Genomic DNA, 6942 nt, shown 5'->3' on the forward strand with positions numbered 1-6942 from the left:
AAACACTTCTCAGTTTTACCTTTGCTTTGGGAACCCTAGTGGTAATTAAACTTTCCAATACTTTCACACCCTTCACAGTCCTAAATTTCTATGTTTTCCTTAAAAAATGGGTTATTTGCATCCACACTCACTTTGCCTTTAGTTTTATTGTTTGGGTTTTTTTTTTTGTTGTTGTTGTTTTTGTTTTTTGTTTTTTGTTTTGTTTTGTTGTTGTTTTTTTTGTTTTGTTTTTTGTTTTTTTTTTTTGAGGCAGAGTTTCTCTGTGTAGCCTTGGCTGTCCTGGAACTCACTTTGTAGACCAGGCTGACTGCCTTTACTTTTAAAGGCAGCCTAATACCCCGCACTTACTATTTTCCCCCAACATCTTTTCTTGGGTCTACACATCTGTCGAGTACTTAGTGCTCTGTGAAAACAGGAGTCTTCAGGCTTCCAAACCTCAGTGTCTTTCTGTGCCCCCTCCCCTGAGGTGCTGAGTTAATGCCATTTGCTTCAGTGTTCTGTGGATGCAGGAGCTAATTTCGGAGTCAGAAACACCACACAAAGGCTTTCTCTCTTATACAACGATCCCGTCTGGCTTCATCAATGAAGTAAAAATAAATAATTATAGAAAAACTTCATAACTGGAGAATGTGGTAAGGAGGGGCAGCTAAGAATGTAAATCATTGGCAGTGTCAGAATATTGATGTGTACCCGTACTTTTATACTTTATATCACACACACACACACACACACACACACACACACACACTCGCTCTTGGGAATTATGAAAGTCTCATCATAAATAAGAAATGTTAATCCAGTAGGCTTCCCCTCCTGTCACTATATATTCAATTAGTCACAAGATGTCCCCTTTCCTACTTTGCCTTATCACCAACATTCACCGACAAGAAATTTCTCCATTTAAGATTGCTTGAATTTTTGATGACAAAAATTCCTGCTGGCTGAAGCCAGCTGTCACTGCGGCGAAAGGAAAACAGATCCCTTTGTAACTGTTTTCCCGGGCAGCCCCGCCACAGAGGCTTGGAGGAATCTGCTGACTCTAAGGGTTCAGTGGCATGGTTTTGCCCGGGAGTGGGGGCCACTCTGGATTCCCTGGGACACAGCCTGGGACACAGCTCTGCTGTCACTTCCATTTAGCTCTGTACTCTCTTACAAGGTTAGAGATGAGGTAGATTGACTAGAACCAATTCCTGCTTTTGAAAGTTAGTATATCAGTTGATGGGAAAGCTGTCAAGACCAATCACAGTCGACTGCTGGGCATAATCAGTTTCTATGTGAACTTTTCTGCTGCCTAAGGGAAACACTTCTTAACCTATGGGGGGTGGTGTATTTGTTATCAACTTACTAGTTACTGGGATATAAATGCTAGTAAAACAGTCTCTGGCCTATGATGCTAAAATAGTTGTGATCGCCAAACAGAGGCAGAAGAGGGTTCTTGCTGAGTTGATCTAACAAAACACCACAGACAGGCTTAGGAAGAACAGAATTTTGTTTCTACCAGTTCTGGAAGCTGCCAAGTCCAAGATCAGTGTGCTAGAAGATTCAGTGGACTGGGGATGGTCTGAGAATCTCTCTCTCTCTCTCTCTCTCTCTCTCTCTCTCTCTCTCTCTCTATATATATATATATATATATATATATATATATATATATATATATATTATATACATATATAATCTTCTCATTGTGTGCTCACTGGGTGGAAAAGCTGAGGGACCCCCTCAGGCTGCTTTTTCATAAGGGCACTAATATAATTAACAAGGACTCCTTCCTCATGACACAATGACCTTTCATAGATCTTAATACCATCATCTCAAAATCAGAATTTCAGCAGATTAATTTTAAGGGAGACATGGATTATCTGCAGGGAATTAGGAATACCTTGCAATTTTTCTTGTTTTCCCAGATTAGCTACAAAAGAAAGTATGTGTCGCTTCATGCTGTGTGGGAGAGCCAAGTGGGACAAATGGGAACGCTCATGGCTAAGCATCAAGAACTTAGACCACACAGCTGTTAGAACACACTTCCGGGTTGGGAACTGAGCACACAGCAGGAAGGAGGCACACAAGCAGGAGAGCATCTGGCCTCTCAGATGCAGGGAAAGTGACACAGGAAGATTCAGGCAGAAGTGAGAATTACTGGTAAATGAGCTGCTAGCTGGGGAGGCACAGAGGAAATGTCCAGTACAGTTCCCAAGTCAATGAACCGACCCACAGAGGTTTGATGGCATAGGCTGTCTTCAAGCACATTTGGGGACTTCTCTGGGCTTCTTACGGTTCATCCATAGCACCAAAGAAATTCCTTGGCCTGGTCGTGGGGAATCTTGGAAGAGACACTAATTTGGGAAGAATGACTGATTTGGCTGACTTGATTAAACCCTGAGTTTTGACAGCCTGATGGGGGGATGAGAGTGTGGGTTCTACCGTCACACTGAGGAAAAGAATTAGGTTTATAAGCAGGGAGTCTCCTGCACATTTTTAAGTTAGAAATGACAAGATTAAAACTGTCCTTTTCCTCTCTGGGTGACCTGATCCATGTGATGATAGCATAGTCACTTTGATAATAAACTTATTTTGGTTATGCAATTTTTTTCCTCTCAACAAGTCTCATCTTTTGTGTCTCACTACACAATGGGTGGCATTATGAAATAGACTAGATCATAGACTCATATCTTTAAAGACACGAAAGTCCACTGGTGACAATCAATTTGCCCTTTTCTTAAAATATACTTATTTTTATGTGTATATGTGTATGAGAGAGAGATGTGCCTGTGATTGCACAAGTGGTGTGTGTGTGTGTGTGTGTGTGTGCTTGTGTGTGTGTGTTTGTGTGTGTGTGTATCATGTGCATGTAGGAATCCTGGGAAGCCAGAAAAAAGCATTCCTGGCACTGGAGTTACAGATGGTCATGAGCTGGCATTTGGGTTCTGGGAACTAAACATGGGTCCTCTGTAAGAACAGCCTGTGCTCTTAACTGCTAAGCCATCTTTCCAGCCCCATAATGTGTTTTTTGATTCAAATAGTGTAATGCCTGCTATGAATCAGGAAATCACAAATTTTTCTAGGTCTTTGTTCTAGACATTGGGAGAGGACAAAAAAAATGTGCTATTTACATGAAGGTAAATGACACACAGAAAATAGAGGAAGGGGCTCCATTCTGATGGGAGTACCCCAGGAGGGGTCACCACAGCAGAGAACTGCAAAGTGGAAAAATCTGGACAGAAAATGAGAGGAACAAAGGATCAACAAGAAGGCACCATGACCAGAGACTGAGAGGTAGGAATGGCAAGCATCAGAAAAGACAAGAGGACCTTGTTGGGCACGGGAGAGAACCTGGGCATTCCCAGTTGAGGTTTGAAGACAAGGCGTTCACATTGCCCACACCCTGGCTTCTGTCTTAAGCCTTGGTTCTGGCTATTCTTCTGTGAGTTGCCAGAAGAGACAGGAGGAGACAAGAGTTGAAGCAGAAATTTGAACACTGTTTATAATTCTACAATGGAATTTGACAGTTAATGGAGTTCTGGTAGTCATGCATACTGCAAAGGTGGTGTAAGATCATTGTTCTTATATTATTGTTTAATATATATGCTGTTCATATATATTACCTAATATATATGTTTATACATTTATACATGTTAGCATCTTACGTGGGAAAGGACTAAAATTGGTGAATTCTCTGGCTTTCAACTTTTGTGGTTATAGTCTTATGAAAACACTCTCCTCAGTCCCATTATCTTTGAAAGGAGACAGTTTTGAAAATAAGCCAGCTGATCAACAGCCTTAGACACACAGTACATCCTACTCACTAGGACATGCCAACATAGACTTCTAAACTGTAGAATTCCAAACTGGGAAAGCTTTGTTCTTTTGTTTTGTTTTTCTTTAACACAAGAGTTCAATCAAACAAACCTTTTATTCTATAAGCAATTATGAATAATAAACAATGAGCTGGGCCTGGTGGCATAGGCCTGCAATACTAGCTATGCATCAGGAGGATCACAGGTTCTAAGCCAGCCTGGGCAATTTAGTAAGACCCCCCACCTCAAAATGAAAAGTAAATATGAGGGCTGAGGCAGAGCTCAATAGTACAGTACTTATCTAGTGCGCACAAGGCCCTGGGTCCAATATCCAGAACCAAGAAGGAAAGAAAAAAAACACAATAATAGTTTAGTTAGGAGAATCATGTAAAACTCACAAGCCTAGCCATCTTATAGGATAGACTGAATTGGTAATTTTAGGTGTATTTTCCTAATTTATCAAGGTAGAATTAGTGTTACATTTTTTTAGATTAATTTTTTATTTGCAAATTTATTTATTTTTTTAATTTTTTAAAATTCATTTTACATACCAACCACAGATCTCCCTCTCATCCCTCCTTCCACTCTTCCCCCCCCACCTCCCCCCACAACCCCCCTCATCCCTCCCTCCAAAAGGGTAAGGCCTCCCATGGGGAATCAGAAAGCCTGTTCCATTCAGGTGAGGCAGGACCAAGCCCCTCCCTGCTGCATCAAGGCTGTGCAAGGTGTCCCACCATAGGGAATGGGCTCCGAAAAGCCAGCTCATGAACCAGGGATGAATCCTGATGGAGCAGAAGAGTAATGAAAGAGATATCTTGATGGAGGGAGACAGCGTGGGGGTAGGGAGAACCTGGTGCTAGGGAAGTTCCCAGGAATCCACAAGGACAACTTCAGATTAGACAATTATCAATAGTGGAGAGGGTGCCCGAGCTGGCCTACCCTGGTGACCAGACTGCTGAATATCCTAACTGTCATCATAGAGCCTTCATCCAGTAACTGATGGAAGCAGATACAGAGATCCACAGCCAAGCCCAGGCCGAGCTCTAGGAGTCCAGGGAAGAGGGATTCTATGAGCGGGGGTGGGAGGGGTGGGGGGGTGGGGGGGTGAAGGGTGGGGATGGGTGTGGGGGGGGGGGGGGGGGTGTCAAGATCATGATGGGGAAATCTATAGTGTTACAATTTTATTTTATGTCACAGTACTATATTCAGGATGCTGCTGCCGTAGGGACTGTAGGAAGTGTCTCATTTGTCTCTGGTGACACACAAGAATAGTTCAGGAAGGTTAAAGGTGACACAGGAAATCGATGGCTTATACTCTTTTATAATGCACAGGTTGATGGCAGGTTTTCGCTATCCAACACTAATACAACTTTGGAACAGATACTTCTAAGGCTACCCTCAGCACTGCAGAATATTTAGCAGCAGCATTCAACTGAGTCAGCTGGAAGCCAGTTCACATCAGAGTCCCTGAACATTGCCAAATGTCAAGCATGGGAGAGGCCTATCCAACAAATCCCCTCCAGGGAGATCCCTGTAAAACAGCAGACACCTGTCCACTTAAAAATTAAGCTTTCTTTTGAAATGCTAAAAATGAAAATATCTAGGTTGATTCTTCTCAATTTTAGACTTTCACATTCTAGATACAAAATAACAAGAACAAAAGAACAACAAAAACTACCCCCCACGACTTTCTCTTATATTATCTTAAGGCCAGTTTTTATTCAAACTAAATATGTCTGTGCTAGCCACTGCTCCTCGTCACTGGAATAAAGGAAAGTTGGTTACTGCTCAAGACAAATTTTCCAAGTGGCTTCAGTTCACACCATTCCCGGTGTCTGGCTATGACTTCCACCTTGTCCCTGTTGAAAAAGACCATCCGATTCACAGACAGTTACTTATTCCCAGGCCCTGCTGAGGTAGGAGGAAGTAGAGATGTGGGATTAGAGCTTATTAAAATGCATCCATGTACAGATTTCACTCTGTGTAATCAGAGGATTGATTTCAGGCCCCCTGTAGATACTAAGAGCTATTAGTACTCAGGTCCTTTATATAAAATGCTGTTGATTTTGCATATAAACAACATTTTAAAGTATCCTTTAAATCAGCTCTAAATTGCTTTTTGCAGGTGGAACATAGCTAATCTGAAAATCTGAACTCTGGAAAACTTTAAACTTCTTTGCTGACGTGATGTCACATGACCCTCCCTTTCCGTACCCAACTACATACGGGAGCTGTGCCTGGTGCAACATTATTTTTAAAGCCTGTATAAAATCACCTTTGGGTTCTGTGTAAAAGGTGATTATGAACACGAGTGAACATCATGTGTAAGGTCTGAGTCTCTGCACTGTTGCCTAGACTGAATCTCATGTTTAGATTCAGGTCTCACCTCCAAGATGCCTCATTTTATATGTGAAAACATTCTTGCATTTGTTTAAGGTTTCAGGCCTGAAGGCTTTAGATAAGGGACTTTCACCCTGTAAAATCCAATATGGTGCAGATAATAATATTGTTCAGGGAATAAGGAAGGGGTCTGTACTTGTTTAGTGATGATGCAATTTTCTCTCCTCTCTGTTTGTTTGAGACAGTGTCTCTATGTAGACCTGGCTATACTGGAATTCACTAGATAGACCAGGCTGGCTTCAAAAGATCCTTCTCCTTTTGCCTCCCCAGTGTTGGGATTAAAGGCGGGTACCACCACACCTGGCCAGTTTCTCTAATAGTTTCAGCCCACAGTTGGTAGAATCATGGATGAAGGAGGCTCCCCAAAACAATTTATCATACCCCTCTTCATCCAAATAGCAGAGAGGCACAGGATTCTTTCTGTGTACTCTGATGACCTAAATCAGACCCCCAGAGCAGAATGCAACAGTAGCGGAGGGCACCCTGAGGGTTTGCTGAGAGAGAGACCACCTGCAGTGGTGGGTGTCACAAAGCTCCTTTGTGCTGTGTTCAAGCCAGATGTGTCACCAAAAAACAGGTTTCTAAGCACTAGAAAAACCTAGACACAGTAACAAGAGAAGGACCTTGTCTCAATAGCTTTCTGGAAAATGCTGAACCAGGGCATGTCAGCAGCCTCCAGAAACTTCTTCACTGCCTCAGTTTCTCAGCTGAGAAAATGGGGCCAACGTGCTAAATCGCAGTACAAAAA

The sequence above is a fragment of the Onychomys torridus genome, chromosome 6 (assembly GCF_903995425.1).
Source record: "Onychomys torridus chromosome 6, mOncTor1.1, whole genome shotgun sequence".
Classification (NCBI taxonomy): domain Eukaryota; kingdom Metazoa; phylum Chordata; class Mammalia; order Rodentia; family Cricetidae; genus Onychomys; species Onychomys torridus.